This window comes from Dromiciops gliroides, chromosome 4 (genome assembly GCF_019393635.1).
Source record: "Dromiciops gliroides isolate mDroGli1 chromosome 4, mDroGli1.pri, whole genome shotgun sequence".
Lineage (NCBI taxonomy): Eukaryota > Metazoa > Chordata > Mammalia > Microbiotheria > Microbiotheriidae > Dromiciops > Dromiciops gliroides.
The window spans coordinates 190270902-190287682 of record NC_057864.1 but is presented as its reverse complement, the minus strand read 5'-3'; positions in this window follow the sequence as shown (position 1 = coordinate 190287682).

Genomic DNA, 16781 nt, shown 5'->3' with positions numbered 1-16781 from the left:
TCCAAACCATAACCTTTTATCACTCCATATTTGCCTATGCCTTTTGACCCCCAACCCTGTTCTTCATCCTCATTAGGACATCAAATACTTTCCCACTAGCTATATACTCCTTCCTTTCCTATCTGGACACCTTCATTAACCAGATCAACCTGTCAAATCCCTTGTTCTGTCACTGATCACACCTTGACAAACCCCAACCTTGGGTTTTTTCCATCATTTGTCTCCTTTGTTCTTATTCACACACTATGTGAACAGAGCTGGAAGGAGTCCTTGAAACTGTACTTATTGGTCCCACCACAAATTGGTCATCCAGTTTCAACTGGGCTCTCTCAACACGAAGGCAATCCTGTTCCTCTCTTGCTGATTCTTCATCCTACACTCTACATGGCTGTTCCAAACCCTTTTCTCCTCAAATCTTCCATGGAACTACCACCCTCTCAGCTAAAGACCTGGTCTCATATTTTACGCACAAAAATTTTGAGGTTATTAACTGAGAACTAGCTTTTCTCCCCTTTTCATCTCACATCCCTCTTGACTCTTTCCCACTCTTTCCTCCTTTGGTCCAACCTCTGATTGAGTGAACCTTCTCTTCATCAAATCCAATGCCTCTAACAAACCAATGAACAATTGTTAAGCTAGGGGATAGGGATTCCAATATGATGAATGAAACAATTCCTTCTCAAAAGGAATTTACATCTCATTTAAGGAGACAAGAAGAACATACAGAATAAATGCAAGGTAGTTATATAAATGGTAGTTTGAGAGAGAAGGCTGAGTTACATCTGGAAAGAAGAGACTCTATGAGACAAAAATAAGAATTCTAGATATGTGGAACAGTCAATGAAAAGGTATGGAGATGGGAAATGGAGTATTATGTGTGGGGAACAGAAAGAAGGCCAGTTTGGCTAGATCACAAAATGTTTGTGTTGAGGGTAGGGGAAGAGTAATGTCCAATGAAACTGAAAAAATATTAGGGTTAGGGGGTGAAGGATTTAAGGGATAATTAGATGAACTTATATTTTATCTTAGTGACACTGGGGAGCCATTGGAGTTTATTGAGTAGAGCAGGGACATGGTCATATCAGTGCTTAAGAAGATCACTTTGGTAGCACCTTGTGGGATAGATAGAATGGAGAAAGACTTAAGGTAGGAAAATCATTTAGGGGCCTGTTCAATAATCTAGGTGAGAGTTGATGAGGTCCCACACTAAGATGGTAAGTGACTAAGTAGAATGAAGAGGGCACATGTAGGAGAAATGGTAGAGGTAGAAACAGTAAGATTTGCCAATTGATTGGATGTGGAATCAGGAAGAATGAGGAGTTCAGGATTATGCCAAGGTTATAGGCCTGGGAGATTTGAAGGATGGTGATGCTTTCAACAGAAATAGGAAATTTTGGGAAAAGGGCAGTCTTGGAGGGAAAGATTATGAGTTCTATTGGGTGTGGCATATCATTGGGATATCCAATGGGCAATTAGTGATGTAGTATTGAAGCTCAGGGGAGAGACTGCCAAGGTATAGATCTGCAAATCATCTTCATAGAGATGATAACTAAACCCATAGAAGTGAATAAAGTCACTGAGAGAGATGATATAAATAAAAGAATAGAATGGGACTTGGGACCCAAGGTTTTGCCCACTGCCTCTAGTCTGCCCCTCCCTCAGCCAGGGAAGACTAACCTAGACCTCTGCCAGCCATGTGGGATCAGGCAGCAATCCAACCTCAGAGTTTTGATATGGATAATAAAGAGGTTTGTTAGACAGGAAAGAGAAGAAGCAGGAGGGAGTAGGGTCATAAAAAGTTAGGGGGGAGAGCACATCCAGGAGTGGGTGGTTAACTTTGTTAAATGCAGCAACAAGACTGAGAAGGATGAGGACTGAAAAGTGGCCATCAGATCTGGCAGTTAAGGGATCATTAGTAACTATGGAGAGAGCAGGGTTTTGTTTGTTTGTTTGTTTTTGTTGTTGTTGTTGTTTTTGTTTGTTTGTTTTTTGGTGAGGCAATTGGGGTTAAGTGACTTGCCCAGGGTCACACAGCTAGTAAGTGTCAAGGGTCTGAGGCCGGATTTTAACTCAGGTCCTTCTGAATCCAGGGCCAGTGCTCTATCTACTGTGCCACCTGCCTGCCCCAGAGCAGTTTTAATTGAGAGATGAAGGCAGAAACCAGATTGCAAAGGACTGAAGAGGAAGAAGAGAGAAGGAAGTAGAAAAAAGAGAGTGTAGACAGCTTTCTCTAGGAGTCTAAGAAAAGAAGGAGAGATATAGGACGATTACTTAGGACCTGGTGGAAGGTTGTTTTTTTTTTTTTTTTTTAAGATTGAGGGAGACTTGGGCGTGTTTGAAGGTAGTAGGGGAGTAGTAGGAACCAGTAAATAGGGAGAGGTTGAATATTAAAGAGAGGGAGGGGGGATAATTAAAGTCCCTTACAATAAGGACAGGTATAGGAAGGAGAGGAAGACAGAGAGCCAGGGGCTGAGGTCCAGAAGATAAAATGGAGAATCACCTGGGGGTCAGTATCCAACAGTCACCATAATCTGGATCCAATGTAGAATTTTGATATTGCAAACTTCAAAGAGGAGAAAATCCAGACTGACTGTAGTTGGGGAAAGTCTGTCTGGAAGTAACACTTGGGCACAAAGAATACTCTGATTCCCACCTTTAGAACCAGCCCATCAGAGAATGTGGTTGAATGTACAACCAGTGATGGAGAGGAGGGGGCAGGGTGGCTGTGTCCTCATAGGGAAGCCAGTTCTCAGTCAGGAAGTGTGAAAGATAGAGGTTCAGGACAAAGGGAAGTTTGCTAATTATAGAAAAGGAATTCTGGAGGAGTTGGTGGAATGGGCTGGGCAGGGTTGTAGTGGGACAAGGATAGCATAGGATTGAGAAGAAGAGAATGGGAAGTGGGTGATGAAACGTTCTGTCTACCTCCTGAGAGGTGATAGACTCAGGGTGTAGATTGAGACATAAATATTTTGGACTTGGCCAATATGAGAAATGGTTTGCTTAACTGTACATATAATGGGGGAAAGGGGAAGAAACGGGAGAGAGAAAATAGATTTTGAATTGAAAAGGATTTTTTTGAACAAGAGTTGGGGGTTGAAGATAGCGTTTCCCTATGTGCCAGGTGGTTGATTAATATAAAGATAGGTAGAGAAACAGGTGGTGGGAAATTGTTAGCCATAGGGATAGTAGGGGGTGGTAAATGAAAAACAAAGCTTGGTGTCTCCAAGGGGTGTTGTTACTGGGCAAGGGCCAGGGATGTAGGGCCTTAGTCACTCTTGCCTGCTTGTGCTGGGGAGGTGGGATGGACTGGGAGGATGAGTTGGATTGCTGCCTGATCCCACATGGCTGGCAGAAGTCTAGGTTAGTCTTCCCTGGCTGAGGGAGGGGCAGACCAGAGGCAGTGGGCAAGTAGTCTTGGTACAATTCCCCCTTGCAAAGGGTACTGCATGTGTTCTATCTGTACCCTTTATCTCAGTTCCCTCCTATCTTCTTCAACAGATTCCTTTCCCTCTGCTCATTCCCATTCTCTCTAATTTTCAGTCTCTATTGACTGCCTCCTTTTCTTCTGCCTACAAACACACACATCTCTTCCATACTCAGAAAACCTGTACTTGATTCTACCATCCCCTTTCGTTACCATTCTGTGCATAGCAACTCCTATTTTTCTCTACTAAACTCCTGATGGTTTTTCACAACTCTGCCTCACTTAAATCCAATTCACTTGCAAGTCAAGACGTCACATGTCATTGGTTCTCTCTGAAAACAAAGGACCGACCATCACCACCAGGGCTACCACATTAACAAAAAAAAAAAACTCCCTGGAAAAAATAATTTATACTCAATGCATCCTCTTCTCTTCTCACTCCTCTTCTTTCCAGTTTCCCTATTACTGTCTAGGGCACAAGCGTCATCTCATTCACTCAGGTTCAAACCTTACTATCCTCCTTGACATCTCACTTACTCCATATATCCATTCCATCACCAAATCTATAGCTGAGATCCTCTTGCCTGTACTATTATAATAATAGCCTTTTAATTGACTTACCAATTTAAGTCTTCTCCCTTATCTAACCTATCTTTAACCCTTCAAGAAAAAGGGATTTTATTAAAGGGTAGTTCTGGGGCAGCTAGATGGTGCAGTGGATAAGGCACCAGCCCTGGATTCAGGAGTACCTGAGTTCAAATCCGGCCTCAGACACTTAACACTTATTAGCTGTGTGACCCTGGGCAAATCACTTAACCCCACCTGCCTCACAAAAAAAAAAAAAAAAGGGTAGTTCTGACTATATCACACACCCCCTCCCCCCACAATAAACTTAAGTCACTACCTTTTACCTTCCAGGTCAAATAAATATAAAATCCTCTATTTAGCATTTTAGGCTCTTTACAACCTGGAATTTTCTCACCTTTCCAGTTTTCTCACAGTTGACTCTCTTCTATGGACTCTTACAATCCAGTAATAATGGCCTATGAACTTTTCCTCAAACACAATATTCCATCTCAAGGCCTTTACATTGACTGCCAGCCATACCTGGAATGCTCCCTCCCTTCACCACCTCCTGTGTTATCTGGGACATCTAGAAGTTAAGCAACATTTGCCCAAAGTCATACAGCCAGCATGTCTGAGGTGGGACATGAACCTAGGTCTTCCTGAGTCCAAAGTCAATTCTTTACCGATTAAGCCTATGGAGCTCTTAGAACTTGGTTAGGCATTGAAGAAGCCAAGGTAATCCACTGCATTCTGGACCATCACCAGTCTTCTTGACTTTTGTCCTGCTACTGGACTTCCAGTGACTCTGGAAGAGAGAGTGAGGCTGAGGACTTTGTAAAATTCTGCCTGCCTTAAATCCAATTCACGCACAAGTCAAGACGTCATCCCATGATGTCATCAGTCCTCTTCAGAAGACAAACTACAAAAACAAAATCCTCTTCTTGGCTGGCATACTTGGCTTCTTTTAAAAGTCAGGTCCCTTTGGTATGAATATAAAGTGCTCCTTGAGGAGCAGCTAGGTGGCGCAGTGGATAGAGCATGGGCCCTGGAGTCAGGAGTCCCTGAGTTCAAATCTGGCCTCAGACACTTAACACTTACTAGCTGTGTGACCCTGGGCAAGTCACTTAACCCCAATTGCCTCACTTAAAAAAAAAAAAAGTGCTCCTTGAGAGCAGGAACTATTGAGGGAGGGGAGGGAAGAGAGGAGTCTGGGTCCCAGGGGTATGCTCGTAAATATTTAACCACCAGTTCTGGGGTGGGGGAACTGTATCCAGGACATGCATTATTAATACTTTCTCCATCACTTTTGGATGTCCAAGGTACAAATGCTCACACTGCAGTTTTAACAATCTTCATCATAGTATAAGCTGGCTCCAGTTTGCCCTTGGTCTGGCCAATGGGAGCTCCGTTCTCAGAGTATGAACAGGGTACTCTGTTTGTTGCCAGCCCAGGTGGAGCCTTGGGGAATCTGCTTCCTGAAATCCACCATGCCATATAATGGAAGAGGCTGCTCTTCCCTTTAGAGCATGTGAAAATATTCTCTGTTTCTTGTCTGCTTTCTGAATAGTGAAGAAAACCCTTTCACCAATGTGGGAATTTATTTTGCTTGACTGTGCATATTTGTTATAAGAATTTTGTTTTTCTTTTTCAGTAGTGGGGTGGGAAGGAAGGGAAGGGGAAAGAAAACAGTTTTTTCAAAAAAAAATTTAATGGGAAAAAAAGCCTTTTGATTGGCAGCTGAACCTGAATTCTGTGTGTATACCAAAGGCACTAAGCAGGTGATGTTATTTAAAAAAAATTTTTTTTACAGGGCAATGAGGGTTAAGTGACTTGCCCAGGGTCACACAGCTAGTAATGTCAAGTGTCTGAGGCCGGATTTGAACTCAGGTCCTCCTGAATCCAGGGCCAGTGCTCTGTCCACTGTGCCACCTAGCTGCCCCCTAGGTGATGTTATTTTTCTCTTTCCTGGTTGGCAAGTAAGGCAAGAACTGCAGAGCGCCTCCTACTGGGGGAGGGGCCTCAGGATCTCCTGACCCAGGTGACAAGTGATATAAAATATATGGCACCTCCTTTGCTTCTGTCCCTGTTGTATCCATTCATTCCTGCTCTGAGGTAGAGAAGTATTGGAGACAGAATGACCTTGTGAGAGAAAGATTGGGACAAAGCCACCCAAGGTCCAGGGACAGGAGTCCATGGAAGAGAATGCTAATAATTGCCTTATAATGGTATTCATTATTAACAAATATTCATTATTATTTAATATTAATTAATAATAAGGTAAGTAGGGATCCTACAGTCTGGAGAAGTAGATTGAGGGATCCAGCCTAGCAACTGAGACCTCTTGTCCTGCAAGCAAAGGAGCACCTCCCTTCATGGGTGATGCTACATTTGGAAATGAACTTGGTAGAAGAAATGCTTTGTAGAAATTTCTCTTTATTTTTTTTTTGTTGTTTTTGTTTTTTGGTGAGGCAATTGGGGTTAAGTGACTTGCCCAGGGTCACACAGCCAGCAAGTGTTAAGTGTCTGAGGTCAGATTTGAACTCAGGTCCTCCTGACTCCAGGGTTGGTGCTCTATCCACTGCACCACCTAGCTGCCCCAGAAATTTCTCTTTAATTTTGAACCCATTCTCCATAGGGACTGAGGTGATATGGGGAAAAGTATGCCCCTTGTTTGGAGTGGTGGGAAAAGCTTTTGCTCTCTGATATTGTTAAATCATTTGGGTAAAAATTTCTTCTAAAAGCTAACTGATGTTAATTGGGTAAGTGATATTGGGATGTTAATCACTAAGTCAATCAATGATTTCAGGGAAATATTAACTGTAACTGGCAGCTGATATTAGAAATAACACACCATAATTGGGGGGTTGAGCCAATATTATTAGAAGAATCACTCTCAAATACTTGGGGTTTCCCTTGGGGGTAAGGGAGATCTAGCTGTCCTTTGGGGACCCAGCCTACCATTGTAAGTTCAAGTTAAGATATATTCTCCAATATCCTATAAAAGCTACTTGTGTTTTACCTTTCTTTGTTTCCCCAGTGTTTAGCACAGTGCTTCTCACCTAGTATGCTCTTTTGGGGGGGGGTGAGGCAATTGGGGTTAAGTGACTTGCCCAGGGTCACACAGCTAGTAAGTGTTAAGTGTCTAAGGCTGGATTTGAACTCAGGTACTCCTGACTCCAGGGTCAGTGTTTTATCCACTGCGCCACCTAGTTGCCCCCCCAGTATACTCTTTTTTTGTGTGTGTGTGGGGCAATGGGGGTTAAGTGACTTGCCCAGGGTCACACACCTAGTGTCAAGTATCTGAGGCCGGATTTGAACTCAGGTCCTCTTGACTCCAGGGCCAGTGCTCTATTCACTGTGCCACCTAGCTGCCCCCCCCATACTCTTTTTTTTTTTTTAGTGAGGCAATTGGGGTTAAGTGACTTGCCTAGGGTCACACAGCTAGTAAGTGTTAAGTGTCTGAGGCCAGATTTGAACCCAGGTACTCCTGAATCCAGGGCCGGTGCTCTATCCACTGCGCCACCCAGCTGCCCCAGTATACTCTTTTTTTGTTTGTTTGTTTGTTTTTTTGTTTTGGCAATTGGGGTTAAGTGACTTGCCCAGGGTCACAGAGCTAGTAAGTGTTAAGTGTCTAAGGCTGGATTTGAACTCAGGTACTCCTGACTCCAGGGTCAGTATTTTATCCACTGCGCCACCTAGTTGCCCCCCCAGTATACTCTTTTTTTTTTTTGCGTGGGGCAATGGGGGTTAAGTGACTTGCCCAGGGTCACACACCTAGTGTCAAGTATCTGAGGCCGGATTTGAACTCAGGTCCTCTTGACTCCAGGGCCAGTGCTCTATTCACTGTGCCACCTAGCTGCCCCCCCATACTCTTTTTTTTTTTTTTTTTAGTGAGGCAATTGGGGTTAAGTGACTTGCCTAGGGTCACACATCTAGTAAGTGTTAAGTGTCTGAGGCCAGATTTGAACCCAGGTACTCCTGAATCCAGGGCCGGTGCTCTATCCACTGCGCCACCCAGCTGCCCCAGTATACTCTTTTTTTGTTTGTTTGTTTGTTTTTTGTTTTGGCAATTGGGGTTAAGTGACTTGCCCAGGGTCACACAGCTAGTAATTGTTAAGTGTCTGAGGTCAGATTTGAACTCGGGTCCTCCTGAATGCAGGGCCAGTGTTCTATCCACTGCACCACTGTGCCACCTAGCTGCCCCCCCCCAGTATATTTTTAATAAATGTTTGTTAATTGGTTAATTGTTTGATTAATCCTCAAAGTCCTTCTTAACTTTGATGGGAACTGTCAAGGTTTGTTTTCCACTGGTATTACCTTCAAGAACTCAAGGTTTCAGTTTGGCTCAAGATTTGTTTATGGATATCAGTTATTCCTTTTGAAGAAACTCAAAAAATGTTTCTGGGGCAGCTAGGTGGCACAGTGAATTGTGGCACACTGGCCCTGGATTCAGGAGGACCTGAGTTCAAGTCCAGCCTCAGACACTTGACACTAGCTGTGTGACCCTGGGCAAGTCACTTAACCCCCATTACCCCAGAAAAGAAAATACAAAAAAAATGTTTTTAGCCTCTGGGATGTAGGGCAAAGTACTCAGGATAGAGGTGGACTATTGGAAATGAATGTTGGGTGCTTGAAAAGCATTTCAGAAATACTTCCCTGTGATACCAGATGGGAATACCACAGGGCATATAGGTGCCTCAGTGAATAGAATGCTGGATCTAGAGTCAGGAAGATGTGAGTTCAGATCCAGCATCAGACATTTACTAACTTTTTTACCCTGGGCAAGTCACTTAACCTATGTCTGCCTCAATTTCCTTAACTGTCAAATGAGGATCATAATAGCACCTACCTCCTAGGGTTGCTGTGGGAACCAAATGAGGTATTTGTAAAATGCTTAGCATAGTGTCTGGCACATGGTAGGAGCTTGATAAATGCTTGTTTCTTTCCTGGGGAAAATGAGGTATTCAGGTAAAAGTTTGTGCATGGAGCTCTGTTCTCCTTTTCCAGGCAAGGTAAGAAGAAGGCAAAGTGGGAAGAAAACAGTAGTAGCCTGAACCCTTAAACCTTCTGTCTAATGGCCTAACATTGGCTGGCTTGGGATCATAAATGCAGAGCTGGAAGAGGCCTCAGAAGCCCTATAGCCCAACACTCTCATTTACAGATGAAGCCTAAGAGGTTAACTGACTTGCCCAAGGTAACACAAGTAGTAAGCATCAGAATCAGGATCTGAACCCAGGTCCTCTGAATCCAGTCAGTACTTTAAAAGAAACCAATGGGCAGCTAGGTGGCTCAGTGGATAGAGCACCAGCCCGGAGTCAGGAGGGCTTGAGTTCAAATCCGGCCTCAGACACTTAACACTTACTAGCTGTGTGACTCTGGGCAAGTCACTTAACCCCAATTGCCTCACAAGAAAAAAAAAAAGAAACCAACAATCATATTCAGTTGGCTTCTAAGAGCTTATTCTATGCTGATCCAACTCACCTGTGAGAGTGGAAGACTGAGCGATATCTTCCCTATCTGGGCCTTGGTTTCTTCTTTTCTAAAATAAAGGGGTTACTCCAGCTCTGATATTCTATGATCCTGTCACAGCTAGAGCTGGAACCAGGAGGGGAAAAAAGTCCCTTGCTCCTGACCATGGATTACACAATCCTCCAGAGCCAACAGCAGCCCGCCAGCATTCCCCGCCTAAATCGCTTCCAGTTTGTTTAGTCAAAACCCTTGGCCCAGACTTCAAAGCCACTTTGGAGTTTCTGGGGGTGGTTGCTCTTATATGGTGTTTATTCCCGGATGGCTCGGCTGTCACTGACTGTGTGGGGTGGACCTGAGAAGGCTGTGGGGCTTCTGGGAATCAGAGCCGCCCATTTAGGGAAGCAGATGGGGCAAACGGGACAGTCACCCTGGCAACTGCCCGGGGGTGCCCCCTTCTCTCGGGCTGCCTGCCCTCCCTGGGGCTGAGCCAAGACCTCAGGGTCACTTCAGAGTAGGGAGCTCCCTCCCTTCTCAGCTCAGGAGCTGGCAGTGGCTCCAATCTCCAACCTCCCAGCAGAGCCAGACACCTTGCTTAGTTCAGGTTTCCTGAGTCCTTGTTAATTCTATGCATGACCCCACATCTTAAACCTCTCATGTCCTGACTGGCTCAGCTCTGCTGTGGCTGCCATCTCCCCAGCTTACATCCATCTTTTCCTTCCTCAGAGTTTTGGGTTGTTGCTTTTTTTTTTGTTTTTTTGTTTTTGCTGGGCAATGGGGGTTAAGTGACTTGCCCAGGGTCACACAGCTAGTAAATGTCAAGTGTCTGAGGTCAGATTTGAACTCAGGCCCTCCTGAATCCAGGGCTGGTACTTTATCCACTGCACCACTTAGCTGCCCCCTTGGGTTGGTTTTTAAAGCTATTTACCTCTCCCTCTGCCTACTACCAAACTACCACCCCTTCCCTGCTCTCCCTACCTAGCTCTTCTTTGTCATATTGGAAAGTCTATCAGACTTGGAGTGAGCAAAAGCCTGCATTTAAAGCCGTCCTTGTACCCTTACTAGCTGAGCAACTGTAGGCAAATAACTTCAGTCTCCTTATCTACAAAATGTGGACAATAATATCTTACCCCACCTTGTTGTTGGTCAGTCATTTTTCAGTCGAGTCCAACTCTTTGTGACCCCATTTGGGGTTTTCTTGGCAAAGATACTAAAGTAATTTAATGTTTCCTTCTCCAGCCCATTTTACAGATGAGGAAACTGAGGCAAACAGGGTTAAGTGACTTGCCTGGGGGTCACACAGCTAGAAAGTATCTGAGGCTAGATTTGAACTCAGGTCTTCCTGACCCCAGGGCAGGGTGCCACCCAACTGCCCTATCACATTGTTGTAATGTGGCTCAAATATCTATAATATACTGGGTGTTCCAAAAGTCTTAGGGCTTTGTTAGCCTTAAAGTATACAAAGGGTAGCTATTATGATGATGGTTCCTTTGCCCAATAGTCTCTTTTTCAGAAAAGCTTCTTTAATTGAACCTGCCCCCACGCTGTTTAATTCTTCTCTTAATACTTAATAGAGGAAGCTTGCACTGTGTTCATCCTCCACCTATGTCTGCCCCTTCTGTGTCCAGACTCCTTCCAGAAACCTGGAGCTACTGGAAGGGAGGAAATTGGGGGAAGGAGCAAGGAGAAAGTGATACCTCGTCTTCTTTTTCCTATAAATCTTCACTCTAGCCCTGTTGGGGGTAGAAAGGAGGATGGAAGATGGAGGAACTGGATGAAAAGGAAACTTATGGCAGGGGTATAAGACAGTCAGCCTTGGGGGAAATACCTTGGGGAAAGAGTCCATGTTGGGGTGGGGCAGTGTTGGAGAATCTGCAGGAGTCAGAAAGAAAGGTAACCAGCCCTGGGCCTCAAGAATGCCTTGGAACTGGAACAAAGGAATGGAGAGACTAGAAGAACGCTGGCATAAGGGAAGGAAAAGCAAAGAAAGAAATGGAGAAGTGAAGAGTGGGGAGCAAAGATTTAGGAAGGGAAGGAGAGATATTAATCGACTGATTGCAAAAGGTTAAGGTCAAGGCCTACTAACTAAGGTGGGGATCTCTCCCTGAGACTTCTCTGGTCATTTCTTCTACCTGCTTTCCTGGAGGAACAGGCCTTATTGTCCCCAGGCCATAACTAGCCTGGAATTAGATGTAGCAAGATCCTCCACACTCCCCTTGGCATAGGAAAGTATGGCATACTAGGAAGAACATTAGATGTGGAATCAGGGGACCTGGGTTTGAATACTAGCTTATTACCTCTTACCGCATGAGCTTGGAGCAGGCACTACAAATCTTAGTGCCTTTCCTCATCTGTCAAATGAGAGGAGTGGACAAGACAGGGACTCTCTAAAGTCCCTATCAGATCTCTATCCTATGATCCTTGGAGGCCACTTCACCCTCCCCCAACAACCCAGGCTCTTCCCTAGCCTCACTCCACTACCAACATCATCACCAGTCTTTTCCTCTGTTTTCTTTTTTTTAACCACCCTTTTAGCCCCTCTTTGCCTCTATAGCTTCCCATAATCTTCTCTACCACCTCTATCCAACCCCAAGACAGAGGGGACTTTGGCTTCATTCACACTCTATGCTCATGATGTCATTGGCGTTCTTTGAGAATGAGGGATGTACAGTAACAACATCCTCTAGATCAATAAAATACCAAACCCAGTTAGGAAAAGGTGGAGGTTCAGGGTATGATATTGTTCAGTCATTTTTTTTTTCAGTGGTGTTTCAACTCCTCATGACCCATGTTTGCGGTTTTTTTTGGCAAAGATCCTGCAGTAGTCTGCCATTTCCTTCTCATTTTACAGATGAGGAAACCTGAGGCAAACAGGGTTAAGTGACTTGCCTGGGTCACCAAACTAGTAAGTACTGAGGCCAGATTGAACACCTGAAGATGTCTTCCTTATTCCAGCCTGATGCTCTATACACTATGCTTCCTAGCTGCCCCTGGGTGGGAATAAGGTGCCTTTTAAGCCTACTTACCACAGGATATTGGAAAGGGGCCAGAGCTTGGGCTTCCCTTCTCTACCCGCACCCCCAGGACAGAAGTTCGGAGAGTCTAGGCATGAAGAGAAGCTATTAGGACTATACAGAGGAGCGAGGTGGAGACGTTCCCAAAATAGCTCTATTCTAAGGATCTTCCAGAGAGGACATCTCCATCCTTACCACTTCCCCTCTGGCATGGAGTTAGGGTGGGTGCTCTTCTCCTAATGGATCCTTGGAGTTTCCTCTAATATGGGGGGAGAATGAGGGTTCTCTAAAGCTAACCCCTTTGTTGGTGGTTCCTTTGGCTGAGATGCACAGCAGGTGTCTCCCCCCTCCCCTACTCCTCACTCCATCCTATTCCCTTGCTAGCCTCCTTAGTGATGTTAATGTAACAGCAGCTGGTGATTAAAACCATCAGTTGGGTGGAGGATAAGTGATCAACATTGCTGACATAGTTGCTAATCCCCAGGAAATATGTTTTTAATAATCAATGGAGGGGTCAGGGTGGGTGGTCCTGGGGGTGTGGGGGACTTGTCCTACCCACCCCATCTCCACTGCCCTCTGATACAGTACTTCCTTCTGGCAAGGCATTCTGAAGGGGGTTGGGGTAGAGACCCCCCAAGAGAGAATTGGCCACTTCAGCAGCAGATGAAATACCAGGGCCCAGCCCAAGTCTGGTGGCCTAGGAATAGCAGAGCAGGGACAAAGTTGTGCCAAGGGTATGGTTGGTGTGTCCGTGGCCATAGCCTAAGTGCTCTGTGGGACTAAGCCAAAGTCTAGGGGCTTTAAGGATATAGGAGGATTAATTCTGATCCAGATAATTGCTCTCAACATTTCCAAATGCCCCTAGTTAAGAGGCAAAGTGTCAAAAGTTAGGGGCTAAGTGCCAGGTACCTAGGCCTAAGTATCATGGGGAATTTAATTCCACCATTTCTCTGCTTCTTTTCAGTCATGTTAGCCTCACAGCATGAAACCCCTAGCTGTCTCTTTGCCTTCCTGTCATTCTAAGTCTGGGTCACACTGAAAAAAGTTCGTTCTCACCTCCTTCTCTTCCTCCCTTCCTTCCCTTCTCCCTTCCTTCCCTTCTCCCTCCTTCTCTTCTTCTTTCCCTCTTTCTTTCCTTCCTTCCTACTGCTACTAAGAGAATTCAGAGGAGATCGAGATCACCGTGGAGGAGAGAGGTGATATAGGAAGGCTTGACAGTAGAGGTGGACCTTGAGATGAACCCTGAAGGATGAGTAGAATTTTGATCGCTGGAGAGGAGTATGGAGGGCACCCCAAGATGAGGCAGGAGAGGACAAGTGGTGGAGACCACTGACATAAACAAAGACGAAGAGGCTGAAATGCACGAGGCCGGCAATGAACAAGCCTGGCCTTAGAACAGTGAGGAGACCTGTCTGAGCCCAGCAGGGCTGTTGAAGTTAATAAGCTTGAGGAGGGTAGGGGCCAGATTTCATCACAATTTTAACACAGTTCTCTTTAATATGTTGCTCTATCCATCACCCAAATCACAACCAATACCACTGTCACCATTGTCACCATGGCTATCCCAATCACAAGGGCCTTCAGGATCATCACTACCTCCCACTGGCTAGTCCCTCCCACCCCCAAATTACCTTGTATATATTTTTTGTATACTTACATGTTGTCTCCCCCCAGAAAACTGTAAGTTTCAGTTTGTCTTTGTATCTACAGGGCCTGACAAAGTTCCTGGCACATAGCAAGATAATTGACTGTTCATCCATAGCTCATTAATTGCCAATTACTATCATCACCCCATGTAACATTTTCTGAACACGTTGTGCATGTTAGCAGCTGTGACTTCTCTTCTTTCACATCCTCATCTTCCATCCCTCTGACATCATGTCTCAGTAACTCCATTCTCTGAAGAAGAGGTGGCCTTTCTTCTTGCCAAGGCCAAGCCATCTGTCAGCACTCTCGATCCCATTGCCTTCCATCTTCTCCATTAGATTGCCCTGTTATCGTCCTCTCCCTCTAATCTTCAATTTCTCCTTATCTACTGGTTCCTCTGCTGTTGCCTACAAACATGCCCAAGTCTCATTAAAAAATTCATTAGGTCCTACCATCCCTACTGTTATCCTATATCTCTCCTCTTTGCACTTCTTGAAATATCTCCTCCATGTCTTTGATTTTTTTTCTCCTCTCCCTTTCTTCTTAACTCTTTGCAGTCTGACTTCTATCCTCATCATTCAAATGAAACTGCTCTTTCCAAAGTTATCAATGATCTCTTATCTGCCAAATTTAGTGACCTTTTATTAATCTCATCCTTCTTGACTTTTCTTTAGCATTTAACACTGTTGATCACCTTCTCCTGGGTTTTCATGACACTCTTCTCTTGGTTCACTTTCTATTTGATTGCCCACTCCTCACTTTTCCTCTGTTGATTGTCATCTATATCATGCCTATCAATTGTAGATGTCTTCCAAAATTAGATTTTGAGCCCTCCTCTCTGTTCTCTCTATACTTTCTCACTTAGTAATTTCATCAGCTCCCATATATGCTGATGATTCTCAGGTACATATATCCAACCTTAGTCTCTCTCCTGAGCTTCAGTTCCATATTACCAAATGCCTATTGGACATTTCAAACTGGATTCTCCATAGGCAACCAAGACCTCAACTGTTCAAAACTGAACTCATTATCTTTACCCCCAACCCTACCCTTCTTCTGAACATCTCTATTACTGTTGAGATGACAACACTCTCCCAATCATTCAGGCTAAAACCTCAATGCCATCCTCAACCCCTAACTCACCCCACAAAGCTAATCAGGTACCAAATATTGGCATTTTTGCCTCCTCAATGACTCTCATATTCAGCCCATTCTCTTTACTCATAGCTACTACCTTTGTACAGGACTTTATCACCTCTCTCTGATCTATTGCAGTAGCCTCCTACTTGATTTCCCTGACTTGTCGCTCTGCTTTTCAATCCATCCTCCAGCATCCAGAATTAGCCATTTCAACTCTCTCTCTCTTTTTTGGGGGGGCAGGGCACTGAGGGTTAAATGACTTGCTCAGGGTCACACAGCTAGTAATTGTCAAGTGTCTGAGGCTGGATTTGAACTCAGGTCCTCCTGAATCCAGAGCCAGTGCTTTATCCACTGTGCCACCTAGCTGCCCCCACCATTTCAACTCTACATGATCATCTGCTCTTGAATCCCTCCCTGCCTTATGATAACTTGCTAATCTCTTGCCAAACTTCAGCCCTGGATTATTCCCAACATCCATCCCCTCCATTTCTACCCTATAGATTGCAGAACAGATCTGTAGGAAGTCACATTATCTAAAATCATGTTATTTCATCTTACATATAAAAGGAGCCAAGAGGGTGGAGGAAAGGCAGTGAGCTCTTAAACTCATGACACGATCACTCCAAAAAACATCCAAATAAGGCCATAGGAAAATGCCCGGAGCAGCAGAACTCACAGAAGAATGTGCTGAAATCATCTTCTAACCAAGAATGGCTTGGAAGGTCAGAAGGAGGGAGCTGCTGTGCTGATACAGGAGTCGGGCCCAACCCCACAGTCACCCTGACACAGATCCAGTCTCAGGAAGGCCTCACCAGAGAAGGAGACCCCCAGAGCCTCTGAATCAGCTGAAGCACCAGTGTCATCTGGAACTAAGCTCACAGTCTGGTGAGTGGGCTGAGCCCTGGGCAGGGGAGAGACTACAGGGGTCTATGCTGGTGCTAAGGCAGAACTTGGATTTTACACCCCTGCTGAGAACCAGGTGGTAGGCTCGAGTAGAAGTGGCCTGGGTGGGGGAGGGGCACAGGCTCATTGGAGCTAACAACCACAACACACAAAGCTGGTTGATTGGCAAGTTGGTCTGGGATCATCTAGGACCAGGGAACAGGCTGGGCAGGGAAGAACCTGATCCTCCTTAAATCATACCACCTGGGACTTCTTAAGCTTGGGACACTGCAGCCTGGAAGTAGTGCCCACTTTAAGGAGCTAAAAGTCTAGTAAAAGAAAGGCAAGATGAGCCGACAGAGAAAGGTGAGGACCATAGAAAGTTTCTTCAGTAACAAGGAAGACCAAGGGGCATCCTCAGAGGAAGATGTCAACATCAGGGTCCCTATATCTAAAGCTTCCAAGAAAAATATGAATTGGTCTCAGGCCATAGAGGCGCTCAAAAAGGACTTTGAAGAGGAAAAAATGGAAAGAGAAATGAGGGTGATGCAGGAAAGACATGAGAAAAAAGTCAACAGCTTGAAAAGTCAAATGGAAAAGGAGGTACAAAAGCTCTCTGATGAAAATAATTTCCTAAGAAT